The sequence below is a fragment of the Macrobrachium rosenbergii genome, chromosome 32 (assembly GCF_040412425.1).
Source record: "Macrobrachium rosenbergii isolate ZJJX-2024 chromosome 32, ASM4041242v1, whole genome shotgun sequence".
NCBI classification, from domain to species: Eukaryota; Metazoa; Arthropoda; class Malacostraca; order Decapoda; family Palaemonidae; genus Macrobrachium; species Macrobrachium rosenbergii.
The window spans coordinates 12,974,470-13,001,563 of record NC_089772.1 but is presented as its reverse complement, the minus strand read 5'-3'; the positions used below and the strand labels follow the sequence as shown (position 1 = coordinate 13,001,563).

At 38.9% G+C, this 27,094-nt stretch overlaps 1 long non-coding RNA gene across 2 annotated transcripts; it reads left to right on the top strand.

Moving 5' to 3' along the window:
* Positions 1 to 987: 987 nt before the first annotated feature.
* On the top strand, positions 988 to 26,824 carry LOC136855708 (uncharacterized). 2 transcript variants are annotated; one of them, XR_010858109.1, is made up of 7 exons: positions 988 to 1,106; positions 7,164 to 7,259; positions 7,707 to 7,882; positions 20,013 to 20,231; positions 22,925 to 23,084; positions 25,468 to 25,630; positions 26,174 to 26,824. It is a non-coding gene; the product is annotated as an uncharacterized lncRNA (long non-coding RNA). The 2 variants fall into 2 exon arrangements; XR_010858108.1 differs by having other exon boundaries at positions 989 to 1,106; positions 20,016 to 20,231.
* Positions 26,825 to 27,094: the final 270 nt, after the last annotated feature.

The following is a 27,094-nucleotide window of genomic DNA, read 5'->3' as shown; positions in this document are numbered from 1 at the left end:
TTGGCGATAAGTAGAAAATGAAGTTTGGTAGTTTAGGCTACACTTACGCCTTCAAAATACCCATTTAGTAATATGCTATATTTAAATCTAATTCTCAGCACAAAGTAATTTAGAAGATGTGAAATAATTTCTCCATGGTAAAAGTTATCGAGTCATCATGCCAAGGAAAAAAGTAGCCCTTAAGAATGGTGTCAAAAAGGAAAAAGAAGTTTAGCTCAGCAAATGCTAGACCTATCTGTAGGCCTACCTATTGATTCGGCAGACATTTTTTTCTTTTTGGTTTGTTATTTTAACGACAATTTTATTCAAAATATGTCAAAATTAATTTCTTATGAAGAGCCAAATCGTTGCCTTCGAGAGCAACAGTTTCGAACTGGACGAAATGTCGACCTAATGTTTAGGATATAGAAATAAAGACCAAAATCCCTCGCCAAGTTACATTTCATTTGTTCGGGGCTGCTTCAAGAGCAAGAGCCCGTGCTGATGGCATCAGGCTAGCAACTCTCTGAGCTTTATAGTTTTACAGAAATAAAAAAAAAAAGTTGCTTTTCTCTCTCTCTGCGTGCGCGCGCGCGCGGGTGTTTGTATGACACCCTGAGCTTCATTGGAAGATATATATATGATTAATAAACACTGAAGAGAGAGAGAGAGAGAGAGAGAGAGAGAGAGAGAGAGAGAGAGAGAGAGAGTTCTGAGACGGATTGTCCACGTATCAGTGCACTGAAAGAAATTCTATATTTAATCTAATTATGAAAGGTTTCGGTAATGTTGTAATCAGAGTACTTTACCATTTCGCCCAACATATTTAGGTACAAAATTTTATTATTAAAGATTTTAATTTCACTTAAACACGAAGAACATATAGATATAGCATTCCCTTTCGGTCTTCGATAAATTCGGTCTTACTACTCAACGACGTCATTGACGAAGTGTCTCGTTGAGGACAGTTTAACGACCTAATGGTCAAATTCGCTCTATAGTTTGCTATTGCCCCTCTTCGTTCCGGGGATGATTAGACCTACGCCAAATAACCGCCGAACAGTTAAGACTTTGACGCAGTGAAATAAACACGTCCACTAGCTTTGAAAAGGGAGAACTGTTATTGGGTATATCTTGAGTTTTTTATTGATTAATTCCATTAAGTGTTCCGTTTTATTTCGCTTATAGAAACTAAATTTTCGGCAGTTTCTCGTTGGCATTGCGTTTAGGTAATTTTATTTAGAACTCGCGTGATTTTTACTCTAGCCATTTAATTTTTATGTTCGTTCCATTTTCGTGATATTGAGTAGGACTTGTGGGTCGACTTTCGTGCGTTACGGCCCTAAAGTAGTATTTTATAAGAGTGCCCAAAAATCCTTCAGTTTCTGAACTGGTAAATATTGATAACGAAAACTTTTTACTAGGTTTTGATATTACGTTGAGGATATTTATATTTAAAAAAACACTGGGTTTTAAGCTGTTGTAGGTGTCGTAGACATGTTTTCTTGTTTAATCGTTTCAGCTAAAGTCTCTCCCGTGGTATTGAAGAGGAAACACATTTAATGTGTACTTGAGTCCCCCTTTTTTTTTTTTTTAAGTGGTCGTTGAATATTTTGAGACAAATCTATACACATTGTATACCAAATGGACCGCTAATAGAATTGTCTTCATTTCTCGCAGTTAAGCCTCAAAATCCCATTTGATTTCGTTGTTGGTATAGCAATGGTAAATCGTTTCTTGGTACAAGAGCTTCTAGTGGTCGTTGATTTTTGAGACATCTATACATATTGTATACTAAATGTTTCTCAATATAATTGTCTTCATTTCTCGCAGTTAAGCCTCAAAATCCCATTTGATTTCGTTGTTGGTATAGCAATTGGTAAATCGTTTCTTGGTACAAGAGCTTCTAGTGGTCGTTGAATATTTTGAGACATCTATACATATTGTATACTAAATGTACCGCTTCTCAATATAATTGTCTTCATTTCTCGCAGTTAAGCCTCAAAATCCCATTTGATTTCGTTGTTGGTATAGCAATTGGTAAATCGTTTCTTGGTATAAGAGCGGTGGAAGCGAGCGACTCAAATCTGTAATTTCCCTTTTGTTCAAACTTTATATGTCGTACACTGAAAACTAATTCGTTGAAGACATGTCAGTGATAAAGCATTGTGGCTACTAGAATGAAGTCATGTCCCCATTGCCAATCCGTTCGGAGAAAAGATAAGGACAGAATGGATATGAGTGTAGCTTGACGACATAGATAGTGAGGTTTCTTTGGTGACATCAGTTGAAATGGCTCAGTTCTGTTTGTTTTTTGCATGTCCCGCCCCTAATAATAGTGGATTAAAATGTAAAATCAACTTCCATTAAGCTAACTTTTAGTTTTATTGATAATTTTTACGGTTTCTTGATAGTATAATGCTTGAAGGCTATTTTATTTAGAATTCATGCCGTTTTTACGTTAATTATATTTGGATTTTCTCATTGGTAATTCGTTCAATCTTTCCTTGTTTAATAGGCTGACTTTTTGTAGCCAAATTGACTTCATTCGTTCGTGATACCAATAAAATTTTCAAATCCCTAATTGATGACTCTAACTAGAATATAGTTATTCAGTTGTTTACGCAAGTACCTTTTCTCTCGGTAAAGTGCCCCAGAACCGTCATTTCTCGGTTGGCAGCCGGTGTGAGTTTTTGAATTTATGCAACGGCTTGTAACGCGGGCTTCTGTCATTTCTCCTTTCGCTGAAACTGGGTCTTTTATTTTGTTCACTGTTTGGTTTTATGTGCAGCCCTCCACAGGGATGATTCCCTCTCTGGGGGCCCCTTGTACGTTTTTCAAAATAAGGTGCTGCTTATACTTTAAAAATCTCAGTGTTTTCTCGTCAGTATCGTAGCTCCTGCAGAATAGTCTTTAGTTCTTTTTAAAATTTGCTTTCTTCTCGTATGATATAAACTTTAGGCGGTATCACGTTGTATAGTTTTGATGCGCAATGTACAAATACTCACTCGCCTGACTTAAAACTTGTTCTAGGTTCAGATAGCCTCAATGCTTCACTTGCATGCCTGATTAAAATAGTCATTTCAGGTCTATAGAAGCTTAAGCAGTTTCTCAGATATGTTGGTTCACCATATTTTAGTACTTTAAAGACTGTAAGAAGTATTTTATATTCTATTCTTGCTTTTACTGGGAGCCAGTGTAGCTCAGTGCTGTTATTCTATCACGGGAACGTAGTCCTTTTAAAATCTGGCAGCTCTATTTTGTACTCCTTGCAATTTTCTTAGTAGGTAGTTAGGGAGACCTTAGTATACAATATAACGTTGCAGTAAAGTTAAGAATTTGGTTACAAAATGCAGTGATTCTAATATGATAGTTACATGTTTTTATAATATGCAATATATGGTTCATCAACAATTTATTATAAATACGCCTAAGTTCCTCACTGCTGTTGCAATATTTATTGTTGACGAACCAATAGTTGTATTTTGAAGTGTTCATATTTTCTTAGTACACTGTCAGATCCAAATCGCATACACTTTTGTGTTCATTGTTTCAATTTCTTCGACTTCCATTTTTTTATATCTTTCATTATTTCATCAGTTTTATTAATGGCGTCTTCTACCGTTTCGACAGGAAAATAGAACATTGTGCTCATTTAGAATTCTAGACAGTTCAGTTGTGTAAATGCCAAATAGCAGTGGACCCAGAACGCTGCCTTGGGGCACTCCCTTTGTTAGGCCTTTCTTTTCCGATTTCACATTTGATATAACCACTGTAACCTTCCAGTTTCCTAAGAAGCTTTTGCATCATTCGTGTTCATCTTCGATGCCTACTGCCGTCAGGTCTTCAAGCAGTAGATTGTGGTCAACTGTCTCAAATGGTGCACTTGGGTCAAGCATAACTAGATGCCACATTTTCCATTTGCTATAATTTTTACCGTATTTATAATTGCGCACAATGTAGTCTGTCGAGTGGTTTTTTTCTGTACGCTGACTGATTATCAGGTATAATGTTGAGTTGTTTCAAGTGTTTCCAAGTATGTTTGTGAACTTCCGTTTCTATAAGTTTTGATAAGTACGATAGGTTCGATATTGGTCTATAGATGCTTAGATTTTCTTTATCGCCTTTTCCTTTATGGGCCGGCTTTATACAAGAAAGCTTTAAACTATTTGGGAAAGATTTGTAGTAGACTCATGTTGACAATATCAAAATATAGCTCCGCAACTAATCAGTTTTTTTTTGCCTCTTTTAAATCATTTATGGGAAACAGGTCATTTTCACAGTTTTTTTTTTTTTTTTTTTACCTTTCTCATCGTTTTTTCAGTCAATCATGTTCAGTTCTTTAAACTTACTGAATTTGCTATTTCTCATTGTGATCACTGGGAGATCTGGAGGGACCTCCTTATCTAAACTATGACAGATTCTTTAAATTTTTTCTTTAAAGTAGTTCACAAAATTATCGGTTAGGTTTTTGTTAGTCAAGGTAGAATTTTTTCATAGAGTTCCAATATTCCGGCTAAATTGTCATGGATTTTTTTTAGGATTTTTCTCTACACTAAACATTTATTGTAATATATTTTCATGGTTTTCATAGTCAAGTCGTTGACCTGATTTCTGCGTTTTTTATACAGTTACCACTTCGTGATTCTTTAGGTCTCTGCATAGATCTCCCATTTTTTTCTTTTTCTTAGCTTCACGTAATTCACTGTTTAACCACTCGGCATTTCCTTTAATTATTATTTGCCTCGTTACGTCTGGACATTTATCGTTTTAGCATGACGCCAATATACTTTTACTGTAGACTGTAAAATAGCTTACACATACTTGGCCGCCTGTCAAGGTATTAGTCAAATTACACCTGCACGCCTGGTTTGTTTCTCTTACTTTCTCCATGCTCTCAACATTAAATTCATCAGCTTTAAAGCTGGTTTTGTTTTTGTAAGTGATAGTTTTTACAGTGTAAAATCTTTCCAGATATTTATACTAAATGTAACTATTTTATGTGTCGGAGATATCACGCATTCAGGCTCAACTTATTCACTCACAATCTCGGTGTTTTTTTGTATCAGCAGGTCAGTGGTATGGTTCAATAATGACGTTGGTTTTTTGGTACAACATTTACGAGGTCGTGGCTTTCAAGTAACTATAAATTCTTTGACATATTTGTCATCGTTATCATCCAGATGTAGGTTGAAGTCACCACGAATAAGTATATTTTTGTTACAAGCTAATAAGTCGAGGAAATGACTGAATTCGTTTAGGAACGATCTGTTATGCTTGGTGGTTTATGGACTGTTATGGTTTTTGTGTGTTCGTTTGTGTGTAATGTTGGTGTTGATGTATTGAAACGTACTGAACACATTTTGGTTCATTATAGATACTTTGTATACTTTTTTGACAAAGATTCCCACCCTACCACCATTTTTGTTTGTCGTTACATGGTAAAAGTTGAGACCCTGACGTCATTTCGTTTATTTTAGAATAATCACTTTATTGCATAGGCAAGCCTCCTTTAGCATGCATATATCTAGATTTTGATCATTTATAAGATTTCTAATAGTGTTAGTTTAATTTCCAACGGACTGTTTTAAAAAACTGCATAGAAGATTTAGTCAAAGCCATGATTCTTATTTTACTATGGCCTTTCTTTACACAGTTTTAAACTTTAAGGTGATGCTAGCACATTCATTTGATTTGTGATTTTCACTACATCTAGGGCAGACTTGGTCATTTCTACAATTTGTTGGTGCTGTGACCAAATTCCTGACATTTATAGCACTATAGGGCATGTAACAGTCGTATAGTTTGCCACGGCTTTACAGTGTAACAATTTGTCACCTAAACTCTCGAGGCTAAATAGTTTTCTGATAGTCAAAAACTTTATTAATCTGTGAAAGCTACATAGTTTGTGGGTAGTCAAAAAGTTTATTTCTGGAGGCTATATAGTTTGTGGATACTGTAGTCAAAAAGTTTAATATCTGGAGGGTAGATAGTTTGCAGATAGCTAAAACTGAATATCTTGGTAATTAGTTTTTTGTGGCCAGTCGTGGAACTGAACTAACCTTGAGGCAATACGTTTATGGTAGGCATAGTTGGAATGTTTGTGCACGTACAATATTTGATTGTATGTTCAGTGTTAGCGGCCATGCAGTGGTGGTTTGAGGCTAGTTGTTGAAGCAGTGTTTGGGAAGTGAGTGCAATAGTTGAAATTTGTTAGCATTAATAAAATTATAGATGCACATCTAGATTTTGTAACAGCTGAAATTTGAGTGTGCTATTTTTATTTGTATGGTTAATGAGTGAGGAAGGGAGGGGGTTTTCAGATACTTTGGGCTAGCTGCCACGGATAGCTGAAGACTTTAACCAAATCCAATTTACTAACAATGGAAAGAGCTCTACGAGCATAAGTCGCCTCTTACTTTACTTCCTACTTGTCAAATTAATGTCCTCTCTCACTTTCCAAAGTAAAGAGACTTGATTTTGAGATTGGTGTGGGTGTGGCAGCCCATATCAATTTCAATCTCAGGAGTCCCTTTCTGAGGGGCTTACCTCACGGTTTAGGGTTCCGTGACAGTACCGGGCAAAGTGCCGTAAATTCTAGTCATTCGTAAAACAAAATTAAATTCATTTCATAATAAATGCCTTTATCAATTAAGAACTGAATGGAGTTCAGGATGCTAATGTAGCTGATAATATGCTTTATATGTTTCATGACACAGAATTAGAGTAGCTTATAGGAAAATTGACCTGTATGAAAGTGGTTGAGAGAGGATTAATATTCTGATGAATTAGGAACGTGTGTTGTCCTCTGGTTGTGGGCAGTTTCTCCAGCAAATAATTGCTTTGTCGGATTTCAACCATGGTAAAGCCCTTAAAGAATGGATAAAAAGGTTAATATTTAGACCAATATGGCAGCAGTAAATTATATATTTGATATATTTCTTGAAAATAAGGTATATTTCAGGAAGCTAATTCTCTCAAGTGTTAATTTTTTTATAATTAGTAAACTTAGTTTAATAAAATTTTGTTAATTGTTACAATATTTTGGTATTAAGTACTAATTGAATTAAAATAAAATATTTTTTAATATTTAAGGCAGTAATGGTGCGTTGTGATGGCAAAGGCGAACTTTAATGGACACCTGGAGAGCACAACAAATTAAGATTTTTCTTGTTTTGTTTCAGGATACTGTACTGAATGATGTTTACTCCTCAGAAGAAAGTGTCAGTGGCCACTGAGTGCTGGTTTATGAGACCCGTCGGTGATACAGTGTTTGGGAAGTGAGTGCAATAGTTCAAATTTGTTAGCCTCTATGTAATTATAGATGAACATTGAGATTTTGTAAGAAATTAAATTCTGGTGGGCACATCATTAAAAGCATTCATTGTATACCTTTCATATTCTCAATTTTAATAGGATGTTTGCTAATGTGCAAGTTGAAATTGTTGATAATGATGTATTTTATAAGTAGAGCTTTTAAGATGTTAGTTACTGAACCTTAGGAGAGGATATTGATGGTTAATGTAGGTTTAGTTTTCAGGTTTCATTAAGAAACTAAGTTTCACTTTATTTCCCCATAAGTAGTGGATACTATATTTGGAACATATTAAGAAAATCATGACATTTCTATAAAAACATTTAGAAATTTACCTTTAAAAAAAAAAGATATTTTTATAAATCATTTGTAATTCCTGCTCAGTTTTGATAGTTCGTTCCTTTCCCAACAGATGTCAGTGTTAGTTCCTACGTGACGTCACACCTTGTGAGTTTCACAGAACATTTCCAAAATCATTTTCTTGAGCAATTTTGCCGGCTTTGGGAAAACGGACTTTAGAGCAGTAGACTGTTTTTGTCGAGTTTTGCTGGGTGCCAAGCGGTGTTTATATGTAATACTGTATAGAAGGTAAGTCATTGTTACAAGTATTGTGGATGTGATGTGGTGTGATCTTTCATGCGTATTTGTATACTATCATTGATTCTGGTGGTGACCTTGAAGGAATAAATGTACAAATTTTTACAAATCAAATTTTGTAAAATATCCTGCATAGAAATTAGATGCTACACAATTAAGGAGAGTTTATGTGGTATGTAGTGAGGTATGGAGAATGCAGGGGATGTTTCATGAGCAATTAAATATGATTAAAATGTTGAAGGGTAACTGTGGCTAGCAAAATAAGTATTTGTACAGGTATGTAAGTTATTGGTCCTGAAGGAACGCTAATGAACAAAGCAAATCGGGTAGTTACTGCAACTGTAGGAAGCTAATTATGTCACTGTTTTGATTTAAACACCAGTATAAAGGAAACCTACTTTTTTTCTATAAGTGTTAATGCTCATATTTAAAAGAGTTGTTTGTTTGCATGGCAGTCACAACACTCGTCACAGTACACAGTACAGTACAGTGTTAGCATCAGCCCAGTTCCCCTGGGGAAATAAAGACAATGTTTGACAGAGTTGATTTTTCCTATTGATTGATATTTGTTTGCATAAGAGGGTTTAAATTATTTTTAAAAGTAATTTGAATTGAATATAGAATTTAGGCCAGAGGCCAAGCACTGGGACCTATGAGGTCACTCAGTGCTGAAAGGGAAGTTGACAGTAAAAAGGTCTAAAAGGCGTAACAGGAGGAAAACCTCAAAGCAGTTGCACTATGAATCAGTTGTCAGGAGAGGGTGGAAAGTAAGATGGAAGAAAGAGAACATGAAAGGAGGTACAGTAGAAGGACCGAAAGGGGTGTTGCAGCCAGGGGCCTATGGAAGGCGCGCTGCAAAGAACCTTAAGTAATGCCTACAGTGCACCCCCCTATAACTACTCTAATACTTGCCACCAATCACCCTATAGTATTTTGATGCACAAGGGTAAAACTTTTGCCGGCAAAAGTATATGAAAGAATATAAAATCCACAATTATATTTTATGCCCGGTGGTGGCCTGTATTGTTTGCACCTGTAGCGGTGCCAGACGCACAATCATGGCTAACTTTAACCGTAAATAAAATAAAAACTAAGGCTAGAAGGCTGCAATCCGGTTTGTTTAATGATTGGAGGGTGGAGGGCGTCGTGATAGGATAGGTCACCACCGGGCCGTGGTTAAAGTTTCACGGGCCGCGGCTCACGCAGCGTTATACCGAAACATTTTCGGTGGCCTTGATTATGAGTTATAGCGGCTATACAGGAAACTCGATGGCGCCGAAGAAACTAAGGCGCATTTTTTGTTTAAAAGAAACCAGGGCGAGGCTTATGCTTCGTTTCCCGTGTTCCATGAATCTGCCTATTCATTTGAATGTATTCACGTTAGAGAACAAACGCCGTACGTGTCTGTGAATAGTCATATCTCTCTAAGCGGGGACTTCTGCTGTCAGGAAAATCTTCATGTTTCTGAGGCTCGGCAATTCATGAGGTCGTCATTGGATCAAACACACCCGCTGTCTCATGACAGTCAAGTCACAAAAACGCTATTAATGAGGCAACACTTATTCTGGCATTAGAAATAATTTTGCTGTGATACTCTTTGTCTCTGTTACTGTTTATTTTTTTAATAATTTTGTAAAGCATGCTCAAGTGTCGTTCCTTTAATGAAATAATCAATATAGATTATTGTTCTTTCCTGGTCCAGATTTCCAAGCTAAGAAAATGCTTTAAATGTGCGCTACTACATACGTTTCACGCAGTAATGCTCACGGCTCATGAACAGCACATCAACCTCTCAGATCTGAAGGCATCTCGATGGAAGCTTACAGCCTAGTTTAGGGTTGACAATTAGTCTTTTTAATTTCGTAGTCAGGGGTACCTTGCAGCAGCCTTTTGATATAAATAATTCCCAAATAAAATAATTTTTTTTATAATTTTAGAGAAATCCTGCAACTTTTCCTTCATATTGAAACATTAATCTGTGAGACTTGACTGGTGTGAGAGTGAGGAATCCATTATTCAAGAATTCCCTCTTTGCATGATGTATACGATAGCCAAAAAACATTTTAACTTGTAGAGCAGTGGTTCTTAACCGTTTTAATACCACGACCACTCTAAGAGCTGGTCCATCCCTCCACGCCCGCCCCCTCCACCCCCTTGTAGCCTTGAGTAAAATTCCATCCCGAATTTAAAGGAAAATAAAAGAGAGAGAGAGAAGGGCTGTTTTTATTCTTCTGGGAATGAATTAGTGAGATATTTGACGCTGCTTCTTAGCGACTCTTGTTAGGAGAATAAGGAATATAATTAGAGAATTTTTCATTTTTCCCCTAGGGCTCGCCGCCCCCTCCCCTGGAAATTGCTGAGGCCCCCGCCCCCGGTTCAGAGCCACTGTTGTAGAGCTGCCGCCTCCTCCTCCTCCTCCTCCTCCTCCTCCTCCTCCACACACACACACACATCGACCCCTTAGGGACCATGTAAATAATTCAAGAGGTCAGTGAAGTCTAGAGGTCAAAATAGGTCGAAAATACCGAGGTCGATCATGAAAGTTTGTTTTCAACAGCTGACAGTTGCATGAGAACCAGGAGTATATCAAAAACTATAAATTAAAAAAAAAAAAATAATAACTTAATGATGCGTGGCTGGCATGCTGAGTTCAGTTTGAAGTTATGTTTCTGGTAACTGCCCCTGCCACAATATTCATTCGTATGCTACAAAATCCACGATAGTTTTCAATATGTTCAATATTGCCTAACTTAAAGATAAAATGATAATAATACGTCCTGTGTAAGAAGATGAATAGAAACTAGAGAATGAATAGCAAAATGTGAAGGTGAAATGAAACTTTTTTGAGAAACAGTAATTAAGGAAAAAGAAAAACGAAGAAAGTCTTCTTCTTCTTCTTCTTCTTCTTCAGTAGGAGGTCTGGCCTTCGTGTCTCCAATGTGCTCCCTTTTAAAAATGACGCCAAAAGATGACAAAGTGACTTGTATGAACTGTAGCTAATAGGCTTAATATATTTGTCAACGGACGTCAGTTCCTCCACAAAATGAGATTTGCAAATCATCCAGTATAACGTGCGACCCAATACAGTGTTCAGAAAGTAATCATGTTCCCAGCTTCCACTGGTATTGTTTATCTTTATAAAAACATTTTCGCAGATTGTTGTTTGTTAGCTCCATACAAACCACGTAAGAGATTTTATTGATATTTTGCTTAATTCCCACCATAGCAAGATCGAGATGGCACGTTTTACATTTATAATATTGTAGAGCCTAAAAATCCAGTTCCTCTGCAATGTTGTCTAGAAAGAAAATTATTGTATGAAAAGTTTAATGAAAATAGAAGCAGGGAAAAAATTCGTCCAAGCTTCTTCGGCGCAGTTGAGTTTTCAGTACACTCGCTACTGCGTACAATCAAGCCCACCGAAAATAGATCTATCTTCCGGTGGTCTCGGTATAATGCTGCATGCGCCGCGACCCACGAAACTTGGACCAGGCGCGGTGGTGGCCTATTCTACATCGTTGCCAGATGCACTATCATGGCTAACTTTAACCTTAAAATAAAAACGACTGAGGCTAGACAATTTCAGTTATAAATTTGCCTCTTCATATCTAAAGCTTAGCCCCAGAATCATCGCCCTTAGGACGGCACGCAGCCAAGTTAATATCAAGGTCATTAATTTTTCACCGCACTCGAGAGGCACTCATCTAAGATTCACGAATGAGACGTGGCTTTATCATACAACAAAAAGAATGAAGTATTTGGTGACTGCCCCCTTGTTCGCCAATTCTCTCTCTCTCTCTCTCTCTCTCTCTCTCTCTCTCTCTCTCTCTCTCTCTCTCTCAAGAAAGGGAAGAAGAGAGAATACTGCATTATTTTTTCGTCATTCGCTTGGATATGTGTCTTGTTCTTTCAATGCACTGACGGACAGTCGCTCGGTGGTTGAGACGAAAGTTTCTGTGATTTACAAGGCAATCCCTATGGAAATAGAAACAAGAGGGAAATTAAACAACATTGCTTTTTGAAACGGTTATTTATCAAATTGTTATATGTATTTTTTTCTCTCTCTCTCCCCCCGTGTCTTTGACTTGCATCCCAAAATATGTATTCACAAGAAAGAGCCAATTACATGATCAGAGTTTCAGTTTTCTGTAAGAGAAAACTGTTATAGAGATGGCTATTTGTCTGTCCGTCCGCACGTTTTCTGTCCGCCCTCAGGTCTCAGAAACTACTGAGGCTAGAGGGCTGCAAATTGGTATGTTGATCATCCACCTTCCAATCATCAAACATACGAAATTGCAACCCTCTAGCCTCGGTAGTTTTTACGTTATTTAAGGTTAGAGTTAGCCAGCGATCGTGCTCGGCCACTGGGGAGCAACTGAGCGCTGCCCGGTCGGGGCTGAGAGTTTCATACCGCAGCGCATCGAGAATTTCAGACAGCGTTATACGCTGTACAGAAAACTCGATTGCGCCAGAGAAACCTCACAACCTAAGTGGGTCTGACTTCATTGTCGTGTTGTAAAATGAGGTAGTTCATTTTCTGACAATATATCCACCAAAATGCTTAAGCACTTCTGTTCAATTACTCCCCCGCCATCTTTTCATCGTTGCGTTTCAACCCCCCAAAAATTTTTCAAAATGAATATTCATTACTATTTTTGTGTACATATATAAATGTAAATATTTTTATATAAATATATATTACATATATATATATATATATATATATATATATATATATATATATATTTGTATGTATATATATTATATATATATATATATATTTGTATATATATATATATATATATATATATATATATATATATATATATATATATATATATATATATATATATATATATATATATATATATATATATATATATATATATATATATGTTGGCTTCGTGACGAATTCTGAGCTAAATGCTATTTTCTTCGTGGGTGCGCGGACCATCCGACGAGTTCTTTAATAATGTACTGTAGTTTCCATTCTTCGCTCACGCTTCCTTGGGAATTTACACGTGGCGTTCGTGAACGCCGACGAGAACTTGCTTTAAAGCATGACTTAAATTTCGCATTTGAACTGAACTGAGTATAGAATTTAAGGCCGAGGGTCAAGCACTGGGACCTATGAGGTCATTCAGCGCTGAAACGGAAATTGACAGTAAAAGGTTTTTAAATTTGTGACAGTTGCGATGCGAATCATTTGTTAGGAGAAGGTGGAAAGTAAGATGGAAGAAAGAGAATATGAAAGGAGGTGCAGTAAAAGGAACGGAAAGGGGTTGCAGCTAGGGGCCTAAGGAAGGCACGCTGCAAAGAACCTGAAGTGTTGCCTACAGTGCATCGCACGAGGTGCACTGACGGCGCTAGCCCCCTACGGGGAACTGTCACGTATGAACGAAAATAATCGGCCATGATTTCTCAGTTAAAATCACGTTTTTTTCTGTTTTGCAATCTCTGTCACTTAGGATTTAGGATATGTCCACAAACGAACATCTCGAAACAGGATTCAAGACCATTTGTTAGGTAAAAAAAAAAAAAAAAAAAAAAAAAAAAAAAAAATTTCTTAGACTGAAGAAATTCCCATATTTTGAAAACGTAAAGGTTACCGTAATCTCAAATCCGACAGTCGGTCCATTTTTAAGTATCCGAAAATCATCCCGATTTTGATCATGACCTTATATTTTCGAAAAAAAAAACTAAATTAATTCTGGCATTTACACGGCACCTTGCAAAACCTCTATGTTGCGGACGCAAGACCAGATCTACTGCAATAACCTGTCAACTCTCCTTAGGGGGTTCAGTGCACTGTAGGCATTACTTAAGGTTCTTTGCAGTGTCCCTTCGGCCCCTAGCTGCGACCCCTTTCGTTTCTTTTACTGTACCTCCTTTCATATTCTCTTTCTTCCATCTCACTGTCCACCCTCTTCCTAACAATTATTTCATAGTGTAACTGCGAGGTTTTCCTCCTGTTACACCTTTCAAACCCTTTACTGCTACTTTCCGTTTCAGCGCTGAGTGACCTCATAGGTCCCAGTGCTTGGCCCTTGGCCTAAACGCTCCATTCAATTCAATTCAGTACTGCAGTAACCTGTCAAGTGGACACTAGACGTCAAATGAGTTGAGATTGTCCAAAGATCTTCTTGTAGCGAACAAGTGATTCAGCGAGGATACCAGTGATGCGATGAGTCTGGGATCCCGCACAAAGGCGAATAATCATTATGTAATAATAATAATAATAATAATAATAATAATAATAATAATAATAATAATAATAAAGGCCTCTCCTGACTACTCCAGGAGAACCCAGCAGAACCACTCGCAGGTGGGCAAAAGGCGAACCGCTCACCACTGCCTCGCAGTGTGTGCCCAAATGTGGATCCAGTCGGTGAGTCCTGATCTCCGTAGTTAGCGTCCGATTAAAATGCCCGAAGTTGACGTCTTTCTCGTCTGCGCTTCATGTTTCATTCGTGTGGAGCCGCCTCATGGATTTACCCGAGTCCGAGGCTGCTGAGATATGGGGAAATTATCTTCTCCCATTCTATTGTTTTTCTGTGGATCCTGACACAGACACACCTATATATATATCTGTATATACAGTATATATGTTTATATATATATGTATATATATAATTATATATATATACATTTGCATATATATTTACCAGTGTATATACATAATGAACCCCGTTATCAATATTTTCACACTTGATTAAATGTTCTTGTCACACTTACACACATAATGTATATATATATATATATATATATATATATATATATATATATATATATATATATATATATATAAATATATCTATATATATATATATATATATATATATATATATATATATAAATATATCTATATATATATATATATATATATATATATATATATATATATATATATATTGTAATAACTACTTAAGTTATTTCATGATCGTAAAGTAAATTTTCAGTTCTTTTACACAAGTCACCAGAAACCGGTTTAGAACTCTCTTTGCTCTCCCTGCAACGGTTTTGTATAAAATTTTGTGGTTTATATTTACCCACTTGCTTTTCTCTCTATACCGACGGGCATAGCCTCCGTCCTGAGTGTCTGCCTTGTTGCCTGTTGATCGTGGCTTCTCTGCCACCCTCGCTTGACTTGGGTGGACCTTTTGGTCAGGCGAACTAGCCTGTGTTTTTCAGCTCCATTGAGAGGAGATCCAGCCCTTACCTTTGCACTCTGTGACCTTCACAGTACCTGCGGTTGACTCCGCCTTTCCGGGTCAAGGCCCGAGTATTTTTGAGGTTGCTGGTTTGCCCAGTGTCCTGTGCTACGTGTTAGCGATTGGGCCTGCCTTTACGAGCAGTTCTGTGGGTTCACCTCTTGCCCATCTGTCAGTGCTCCTGCTGGGTTCTCCTGGAGTTGTCAGGATGAGGCCTTTTGAGGCCAAAGAAAGGTGAGAATACTTTTTTGAACCTCCTCCCTTTATTATATTATTATTATTATTAGTATTGTTATTATTATTATTACCACCACATAGTGATCATTCGTCTGTGTGCGGGATCCTCGACTCATCGTCAAGAACAGCGTCAATTAGCTGCATTACATTTTCCAGTGATTTATATATATATATATATATATATATATATATATATATATATATATATATATATATATATATATATATTATTCCTACGGCTATGTTATACAGTGTATCATTCGGTTGTTGTATTTAAGGTATTCATGTATAAACCAGCGCCAAGGATATTTTTTCCACCTTGTGTCATCGACTCTCGTGCAAGTGGTTATATTTGTCACTGGGTAAGTACTGATTACCACCTTGCTTTTGCTCTTTCCCTAGCTCTATTTTATACGAGTTAGCTGGGAGAATGAAGATAGTGCTGCATGGGGACGTCTTTTGTTTGATTCAAGTTTTTAGTTTTCTGTAAAAGAAAGCTATTGAGATGGACATCTCTGTCCGTCCGCACTTTTTCTGTCTGCCCTCAGATCTTAAGAACTACTGAGGCTAGAGGGCGGCAAATTGGGGTGTTGATCATCCACCCTCCAATCATCAAACATACCAAATTGCAGCCCTCTAGCCTCAGTAGTTTTTATTTTATCTAAGGTTAAAGTTAGACATGATCGTGCATCTGGCACCGCTATAGGTGCCAACAACACAGGTCACCACTGGGCCATGGCTGAGAGTTTCATGGGTTGTGGCTGAGAATTTCACACAGCATTATATGCTGTACAGAAAACTCGATTGCGCGGAAGACACTTTGGCGTATTTTTACTTCTTGTGATAGCAATGAAGTTATTCTGTGTTTTGTTTTCCCTCCTCTTCATGGAGTTCTGTGCTTTGACTTCAACTTTTGTCTGTTGCTGGCAACTGATTTAAAGAAGTAGAGCCTGTGAAATATAAATAATAATTTCTCACAGCTCTGGGACAAAATCCTGAAGTTCATAGCCAATCCTGGCGACGTGACAGGATCACATTCGACAAAACGCAGACTTTAGCAGGAAGACACTCTTGAGAGGTGTGCAAATCAGTGAACTAGTTTGGGTTGTTAGGTTCAGGCCCCCAGTCGGAAAGATTCATATTCAGGCATTATTTTGAAGATGAAAAGTCAGCTATTGCCAGTTTCCTTTCGACCCAGATTGGGAAAGCAATCTGTATGAATTGGAAAGGGGCTGGACTGGTTATTTTGAGTGGTGGAGTTTCTCAGTCTAGGTCTAAAATTGGACGCCTTTCGTTTGAGGCGGCTAAGGCTACCAAAGAGTGCAAATGGGAAAGGCATTTGATCATTTGGAATCCATGTTGATAGATGTGAAAAGTACTGAGGCTGAGAAGGTAACCGGTGACGGAAAATTAGAAAATTTGAGGGACTAGAACTCCTACAGGCTGAAGATAGGGCCAAAGAGCTCGCCCTTGAGGCTGAGGTGTTGAACCTTCCAATAATATTGAAGCAAGGTAGCAGCGGTGATCCCGGCAGTCATTATATGACAGCTGAGGAATATAATTTCAATATGTTCACTGTTGTTAAGTTTGTTTCTCAATTCACGGTGGAAGATGTTAGCGGTTCTTGACCTCTTCAGAGGGTATCGCTAGAAAATTGAATTGGCCGCGTGATATATGGACTACTTTGGATAAAATGCAAAGAGTGTGTAATACACTTGGCGAGGATTTCTCATCCGTCTATGATAAGGCAAAATCTATTATTTTAAGAGCTTATGATTAAGTCCACGAAGCCTAAAGGCAGGCAGAAGTTTAGACACTTGAACAGGGATTCGGGGGTGACTTATGTTGAATTCGCGTGGAAGAAAACTCAATATTTTGACGACTGGTCAAAGTGGAGGACACCGGTAATTATGAGAAACTGAACGAACTTGTTTTTGCTGAAGAACTCGAGAGTAGCACTTTAAATGGTGAGCAGCGTGTCCAAGTGGACGAATTAGAAATTGATTAAGTTCTCCTCTGATGATCACTCGCTCTCGCATGAGGAGGAGCCATTAGACAACACAACAGCCAAAGGAAGGTCTTCCAGCTAATGGAGCAATTAAAAAACCAGTCGTGAAGCGGCGGTTTTTCAGTGGTAATAATAATGGTAGCCATAATGGTAAAAATGGTAATGGTAAAGGTAGGATTGGAAATAGTGTTAATTCTCAAAGTTTTGTTAATAGCAGGTTGTCTGATAGGGGTAGGAATTATATAACACTTCGTCCAAGAAAGCAAAATGCTTTTACTGCAACAAACCAGGCCACCTGAAAGCCAGGCGTTCCATCCGTAAGCGACATCTTGAGAGAAGTGTTAATCCCGCAGGTGTCGCAGCATCGGGAAAATCGCTTGGGCCGAAGGTTGCAAATGAAAATCAAGAAAAATTAGTGAAATTTTAAGAGATATCTATCGGACGGGGCTGTTTGCACTGACCGTGGTAACTCTTGTGTTCGTCAAATATACATCGCACTTCACTGCGTCGCAGTTCCATTAATCTGCAATGAAATTTTAATGCTGGCAAAGTGAGACAGTGCGGATAAAAAGATGGACCCGAATGTACAACAGCGAGAGCTGTCGCAAAAATAATTGTCGTCATTGTTAAACGTTCTCTTTTTCTTGTCACTCAAGTGTATCTCTGTTCGTCCCCGTAACGTCGTAGTGCCGTCAGTGCACCTCACGTGGCGCACTGTAGGCATTACTTAAGGTTCTTGCAACGTGCCTTCCTTAGGCCCCTATAGCTGCGACCCCTATCATTCCTTTTACTGCACCTCCTTTCAAATCGCCTTTCTTCCATCTTCAGGCGCCCATCACATTTGTTAGGTAAATATGGAAAGCTGATGCTCGCACCATATCCTTGAAAAAAAGTTATGGTACGTGTGAAATAAATAAGAAAATGCAGAAGAGAATAGTAAAGAAGAAACAAATAAATGAAGGTAGAGTTAATTCGCCGTGGAAGATAGCACGTGAGGGCCACGCCCCCTGGCCGCCTGGCGTCGATTCAGGTTTAGTTTTTAAGGAAAGAGACAATTATCTCTAAAAAACTACTGGGTGTTGGTTAAAAAAAAAATTCATAGGCACAGGAGCAGACATACGAATGAATAAATAAATACGCATTCCCCGGCCATGCAAAATCAAAGTGAATTCTCTGCAATGGAAATCAATACTTTGCATTTACCAGTCGGATGATATTTCCAGACTGCACCAGTCACTGTAGATGTTCTACTCATTTCTATGGCGTTTCCCATACCCCCTCGCTTGTCGAGCATTATAACTGCAACCCTCCGTTCATTTGTTTGCGGGTTGAGTAACCACGATTTCCGAGGCAGTTGATGGTATCAAACTGCAATATGTCTCTTTTAACCTACTGTTAAGGTGTAATATGACAACCGTCTTCTATCAATTTTGCAACCGAGATTTCTCATTCGAATTTTGCATTCTATGAAACTTAGAATCCTAGTTGTGAGAACATATAAATAAGCTTGCAAATCTTAATAAAAAGGTACTTTACAAATGAAGGACTAATTACCAAAAGCATTTCGCAAATTCTTCCAGAAGCATTTCACAAATTCTATACGTATACCTTAGTGCAGCAAGGTTGATCACGGCCGGTATAGCCTTGTAAAATACGACAGAATTTCTTGTATTTTCGAACATCTGTTAAATTATTCAGACTTCACTACGCGGTATTGCCACATTTGGAGCGATGAATTCTTAATGGGCAGAAAGTGACACGGCGTGAGCGCAAAAACGCCTTGGAAGACAGTTGTCACGCCTGCTCTGACGACCTGAGAGAAATCAAAGGAGTCGATGAACTCCTCCTCAGAGGTCGCAAGCCAGTCTCTCCGATTCCTCCTGCCAGGGCAGTGGTTGCCTTCTTCTGAGCCGCCTTCTCTGGGGAAAGGTAACTTTTTCTGCGCTCGTTCACGTCCAGCTGAGCTTGACCGGAGATTTGTCTCGATTACAGAGAGAATGGTTTTAGTTGAATACCCACACCGAAAGAAGAGCACTTGCGAGATATATATATATATATATATATATATATATATATATATATATATATATATATATATATATATATATATATATAGTGTGTGTGTATGTGTCTGGAGAGACAGGTTGTTGATGTTAATAGAACCAACGGTTTGGGTAGCCCACAGAATTGTTAATGGAATACCCGTAAGTGAAAGTAAAAGAGAAAACATTTTGTCCAAAGGAGGCCAGGTAAATGAGGCAAATACCCACATGAGAGGTCATGAACAAGGGATAATAAGGAGGATGAAATAGAATGGGATAGGTCGGTTATAATGAAAAAATTCATTATGATTATTCTCAGTAGGCTGGAGAACGAGATATAAAGCTTACAGAGATGAATAAGTCTTTTATAAAAAAAACTAGAGTTGCACAATTCACATGTCCCGTAGCGGGTTAGTGGCACTGTAGGCATTGCTTAAGGTTCTTTGCAGCGTGCCTGCAACCCCCTATCTGCAACCCCTTTCGTTCCTTTTACTGTAGCTCCTTCCATATTCTCTGTCTTCCGTCCTACTTTCCAGCCTCTCCTAACAATTGATTCATAGCGCAACTGCTTTGAGGTTTTCTTCCCGTTACACCTTTCAGATCTTATTAATGTCAATTTCCAGCAGATAGTGATGGACTTCAGACGACTGGTAGCTGCCACCACTGCCGCCGCGATCTGTCTGACGTGGGAGGGCTGCCTCGGGATAGCATTTCACGCAGCGAGGCACCAGTGCGTGCATGCCCCATCCTATTACAGCGCGCCCGTCGTTTACTCCGTGGTCTCGAGCTCATCTGTAGCTTCAAGTGCTGTGACCTCAGCTGCTTGTTCTTCGACTTCACAGGTACGTTCTGATTCGGGGGTCCGATGCGCGCTTGTCGCTGGAACGTGCTGTACTTCTCTTGGCTGAATATTGAGCGCGTTCCAGTTAGGAATATTATCTCAAATTTCATCTCAAATAGACTCTCTGTGGTTCAGATTCACAAATAAACTAATTAGCTACTGATTACTCGACGTCTTTTACCATCATGCATGGAAAGGTATTCTTTCTATTGAGTGGTTTAATTGGTTAGTTAAGTTCTTTAACATTTCTCATATATCTCGTTGTTAATTTTATAATAAAGAATTTTCACAAACAAACCGAACCAAATTACCTTGGTGGCTATGTTTGAATGCTGTCATCAACAAGATTCAAGTTGGTTATAATAATAATAATAATAATAATAATAATAATAATAATAATAATAATAATAATAATAATAATAATAATAATAATAATAATAAGCAACTTTAACCTGGTTGAGGACAGCGTTCAAATATAACAGCCATCGCAATTGCTAAAAGGTTTGTTCGTATGGATCTACAATAAGAGCAATTTCATCAGATGTCTGAGGAAATGGAATGAAGTGGAATACAGAGTTTAGGCCAAAGACCAAGCACTGGAACCCATGAGGTCATTCAGCGCTGGAAAGGAAATTGAGAGTAGGTAGGTCTGAAAGGTGTAACAGGAGGAAAACCTCAGCGCAGTTGCACTGTGAAATAACTGTTAGGAGAGGGTGGATAGCAAGGTGGAAGAAAGATAATATGAATGGAGGTACGGTAAAAGGTATGAAAGAGGTTGCAGCTAGGGGCCGAAGGGACGCTGCAAAGAACCTTTAGTAATGCCTACAGTGCACCCCGTGAGGTGCACCGACGGCACTAACCCCCTACGGGGTATTTGAGGAAATCTGAACCGTTTAGCAGCACCACTGAGGACCTTGAAGAACAATCAAGTTCTTTAAAGAGGAAGATAAAGTAAGTGCCTTTTCATTGGTGTTAAATCTTAGTACATTGTTAGAAAAGAGTTTGAAGCCCTAAAATTCAGAGGGAATGAAACTGGAGCAAAATTTGTATACGGACAGATCATTTATATCTGGTTCCTGCTCGATCTTCTGAATACTTGACCATCGTCAGCCGACGGCATAAATCTGGATCATTGGCTTCCCTGACGAATCTGGAGAGCTGAGTTCGCTAAGAACATGGCTGGCGTTTATCTAAAGCATTAGAAGATTGGTTTTTAGCTACAGTTGGATTGAGTTCTGGAGGACGCCCTTCTCTGCAAGGCGCCATCGCGTCCTTATAAAAGTTGAATATCCTTAAAATTCTGAATAATGTGTGACAATAGCCTTGTTAATATCATTGACAGTGACGGCTCTTTTGTTTGTTCGAGATTGTTCCGATCTCCCACAGTCTCCCCCAGCGTTAGCCCCGCGTGCACCTCAGGCGGTGCACTGTAGGCATTACTTAAGGGTCTTTGCAGCGTGCCTTCGGCCCCTAGCTGCAACATCTTTCATTCCTTTAACTGTACCTCCGTTCATATTCTCTTTCTTCCACCTGACTTTCCTCAACCGTCTCCTGACAAGTGATTCACAGTGTAACTGCTTTGAGGTTCCCCTCCTGTTACACCTTTCAGACCTCATAGGTCCCAGTGCTTGGCCTTTGGTCTAAATTCTATGTTCTGTTCTGTTCTCCCAACGTTAGCCACATTGCTAGTGTTACAACTGATGACATGAACCCGAATTCGTTCTCTTTCCTTTTGTTCCCAATTTTGTTTTTTACGAAGGGATTTCGGGACAAAATGAGTAAGATTCAATAGAAATTGACGTTGCTTATCCTCAAGAATTTTATTGACTTCTAATTTACTGAAATAGGGAAACTTTAATTATTTTTCCTCTTTTCTTGATCAGGTTACATTTTTCACAATTTTAGTTGTAAATACTTCTTGGTTTTTAGTTGTCTGCAAAAGAAAACTATTGAGATGGCTATTAGTCTGTCCGTCCGCACTTTTTCTGTCCGCCCTCAGACCTCAAAAAGTACTGAGGCCAGAGGGCTGCAAATTGTTTGTTGATCATCCACCCTCCAATCATCAAACATACCAAATTGCAGCCCTCTAGCCTCAGTAGTTTTTATTTTATTTAAGGTTAACTTTATCCATGATCGTGCGTCTGGCTATAGGTGCCAACAGCGCAGCCCACCACCTAGCCGTGGCTGAGAGTTTCATACAGCATTACACGCTGTACAGAAAACTCGATTGCGCCGAAGAAACTTCGGCTCATTTTTACTTGTTTTGAGTAATGTCCTGAAACTAGAAACTAAGTTGGTAGTGGTTCCTGGTAGTAATATATGCTGGAACACCGGAAATATTAGTAATGAAAATGACAGTACCCATAGCATGAGAAACTGAAAGAATGCTGAGAAAAAAAAATATTATAAACAAGAATGACGGCGTAGACATAAAAAAAATAAAAAAAAAGTAGAGAAAATTATTTTGTGTAGGAAGTTGTGACACCGAGACATTTTCTTTGTTGCTCCAAGAAGAGAAATGTCACTAAATATTTTGCTTAGCCCTTTCCCACAAAAATACAGGTGCTTCTAATTTTAACACGGATTTCTTAGTCATGATATTTGAACAGAATAAAAACAAAGTGTAACGTACACTCATCATTCAAGGAAGAATGTCCACCAGTGCCCATTTCACCAGAATTTTACTTGCCTCAGAAACTACTGGATGCAGGATATATGGCGCGGGGTTGGAGCCAGCTAGCACCAACCGTAGTTGTGTCTTCAAAAACAATGACTACAGACCAGCTGGGAAAGAGCCTTTCATTGAAATAGCAGCTGGAAAACCAACCTTTCCTGTTCCTGTTTTGACGTCGACGTAAGTACAAACAAACTTCTTGAAAGATTCTACCGCTCTTGTTATGGAACCTCCCTAGGTCTGCCAGCACAGTTTGACGTTCGGTCCCTATTTGGTCGCGTCCATGTCTCTGTCTGCACCTATAACGATTCCCTAAATAATGAAGACTTACAGATACTACAGCAGTAGATGATGGGTTGATGCCTTTCATAGCAATGTCTTTTCTATTCACTTGTATTCAGGGTCTGATGAAAGCGTTCCTAGGGGAGCATCACTTACCTCTGGCACGCCAAACCCTTTAATACTTTCTGAGACTAGCTGCCCTGTTGTGAGTACCAGTTAACTGTAGCTTATCAGATCCTCTACCTATTTCTGAAACAAGCTTCCAAGTTGTGAGCCTCGCGTATTTCTAGATAATCTAATCCTTTCCACCTGTCAAGGACTAGATATCCAGGTCTAGTCCTAGACAGGTGGAAAGGATTAGATTAGCTAGAGATACACGAGGCTCACAACTTGGCCTTGTTTCAGAAGTAAGTAGAGGATCTGATAAGCTACAGTTAACTGGTACTCACAACAGGGCAGCTAGTCTCAGAAAGTATTAAAGGGTTTGACGTGGCAGAGGTAAGTGATACCCCACTAAAGGAAAAGAAAAGATATTGCAGGGAAATGCATCAATCCACCATCTAGTATCTGTACGTCCCCGAAACATCGAACTACAGTATAGGCTCATATCTTTGGTTCAGAAGACAATATAATCTTATTACTACGTCATTAGGTATAAAGGTCAACTTTTAAATCTTGACACTCATAAATGGTGCTATTTTACATAGTTCCCCTTCACGCCGTCTGTCCTATTCCATACTGACATTCTTTGCTCGAAAGACTCTAACTTGCACCTCACTGGCTAGCTTCAGCCCACAGACACAGATGGTGAAAGTATTGAGGCACTGTGAGCATGCTGGCTAGATTAACTGCACTGCCGAGCTGCAAAGTCCTGAGATGTATGCTAATATTGCACCAGCCCCGGTTTTTTGCCATGCCCCTAGGTTAGGTTAGGTTTAGTTAGGTTTGACTGATGGCTATTCCAGTAATTTATGTGTGGGAAACATAATGAGATTATTATCAAGATATGGCGTCCCGCTTTTTTCAGGGGAAGGCCCCGGACTTGGTTACACCTTGGGAAAATGCTGCTGGGCTAGATAATGTATGACTTTGCCTCTGACGGTGCAATAAAAGCTACAGCCAGGTTTCTTGTTAAGTTATTTCTCTATGAAAGGTGATGTAGCTCTTTCAGTTTGCCCTCTTATTTTCTCACTTTATTTTGCTAATTAATTTTTATTTCATTTACTCTTCACCATTTACTTAGCAGCTGATTTTATTACAGAGCGTCTGGGCATCGCTAGTTCTTTTTCCAGAGCCCGCTCCTGAGGTCACTTGTCCAAAGAATTTGTCTTATGCATTTCTGCCCTAAATTGGAAAACTGCAGTATCTGCAAAATTTCGTAATTGGAATATGCTTTCCATGAGTATTAAGAACTTTTGTCACTTGTACACTCGCGACTCTTGTTTATACTCGAATTCTCATTCTTCCATCTTACTTTCCTCAACCATCTCCTAACAATTGATTCATAGTTCAATGCCAGATTTTCCTCCTGTTACACCTTTCAACCTGTCAGTTTCCGTTTCAGCGCTGAATGACCTCATAGGTCCCAGTGCAATGCCTTTGGACTAAATTTTACATCATATTCAATTCTGTTTGTGAACGCCAGTTGAATAACTCGTGGCAGTTCTGCCCGTGAGAATTCTTTTCCGTTGCCTTGACGCCTTCTGCAGAACTTGGTCCTTTTCGTTTTGCTAATTTCAGTTCACGCTTTTATGCTCGGCTGAGAGTTGTGATGCAAATCACCCTAATGACTGAACTCAAAGACTGCACTTGTTCCCGGCTCAGCACTTTTCTCCTGCTTATTGTTTTGAAATTCTTCTAACATTTCCAACCATTGCTGTCAACATCATAAGTGCTGAGATGAAAGACACGTGTCCTTGAAATAACAGTAAGTGATTTTTCTCTCTTCTTCCATAAGCATCCAGGCATAGTCCTGTTTAGCTACATATAAGCCATATATTCGTATATCTAAATAAATATAGTACGTACACACGCACATGAATATTGTGTGTACATGTATATAAAGATACACCCCAGTTTATTTCGATTTACTGGTTACCGTTTCCGAAGGAACACAAAATGTTTTAAGGATTTGAACGCAATGACCTAGATGTTACCATTAAAGGAGAGAGAAGGTTTTGTGGTAATCTTCCCTTTGTAAACGCACCCGGCTTAATGATACGTTTTCCCAGAACTTGCTCCTCAAACTCACCACAAACTGTGCATTTCACACGAACCCCAGAGTCCATACTGGATGTGCCGTGGACCGCAACCAGTCGACCCGCTTCGAGGGAGGCAGCGTGGGTGCGTGGTGGATCGTCGATCTTGGAGCTCATTACGTCGTCTACTCCGTGGTTATCTGGCCGAGGCCTGGCTACTTTGCATACAGATTTCAAGCAGTAGAGGTGAGAATCGTCCCTTTTTTTAAACCTTTTGTTGTTCTTTAACAAGGAGCTAAAATTTGACTGATATTTACGATAGTAAAGAAAATTACGTTCTTTGTATTATGGCATAAAATTATATCCTGTTGAATCCGTAGGGGGGTATAGCCGTCAGTACACCTCATAAGGTGTACTGTAGGCATTACTGAAGGTTCTTTGCAGTGTGCCTTCGTCCCCTAGCTGCTACCCGCTTTCATTCCTTTTACTGTACCTCCATTCATATACTCTTTCTTCCATCTTACTTTCCACCCTCTCCAAACAATTGATTCATAGTGCAACTGCTTTGAGGTTTTCCTCCTGTCACACCTTTCAAACCTTTTACTGTCAATTTCCATTTCAGCGCTGAGTGATCTCATAGGTGCCAGTGCTTGGCCTGTGGCCTAAGTTCCATATTCAGTTCAGTTTTCAAGTCCAAGAAACTCAGCCTTGAAGTCTGCACTGAAAGCCTGAAGAGACTACTGTCTATTTTGCCTTCTTCTTCTTCTCACATCCGTACGTTTCTTGCAGGTTCGAGGAGGTTCTGAGTACCGAAGTGACGGAAATTTCACCCAGTGGGATTTGCTTGGCTATTACCCAGGCGTTTACTCCGATTCGGAGGGTCTCGTCTACTTCAATAAAAGCCAGGGGATTTGTGGACGGTACATCGCGGTGAAGAGAGTCAATTCATTCAATGACGTCTTCTCTTTCTTAGAAGTGTACGTGTACGTGGCCAATTAATCATCAGTCAGTCTTGTTGTGTTCTTCTTCGCAAAGAAGCACAAGGTGCAGACTGACCCGCTGAAGTGACAAGATTTTGCATTTACAAAGAAGAGAAGTGGACGAGGTGACGTGATTGGATGCAACCACCCTGAGCAGTCTCCTTCGTCTTCAGGAACAACACGAAAGTTAATTTAGCGTGAGCTCGAAGTCTTTATACTATTTATTGTTGTATTTATTGGGCGGAGATTGGAGTTTGATTTTAATCTTTTTCTGTACATCGTGATTTCGAGTACGACCTGTAACTGAAACTTGCTGTTATTAACTGTGCGCACACACCTATCAGCCTAAGGGTTGCTGACTGTATTCTGGCATTACTTAGTTGTTTGACAACAATCATGAGGGTCGATTCAGTTTCAGTTCCTGCTTTGTCTTTCACTAAATATAAATCATATAGCTATTTTTACCGAGCATCTCTACACCTCTGAATTGTAGCTTACATTAACAAGCAGTACTTTGCGCCTCTGACCCCTGCCGCTGAATATTGGTGTGACGTGGTGAGGAGAATAAAGACTGAACTGAATAACGTTGGGTCCTGAGCAAGATCACATAACTTCGGAACTCTATTACCTTCTGAGGCAATTGTGTTCCGAGGAAGGATCGCCTTAATATACAACCTAGTAGCATGATTATATCTCTGAAGAGTGGTATCAGGTTTGACAGAAGTAGGTA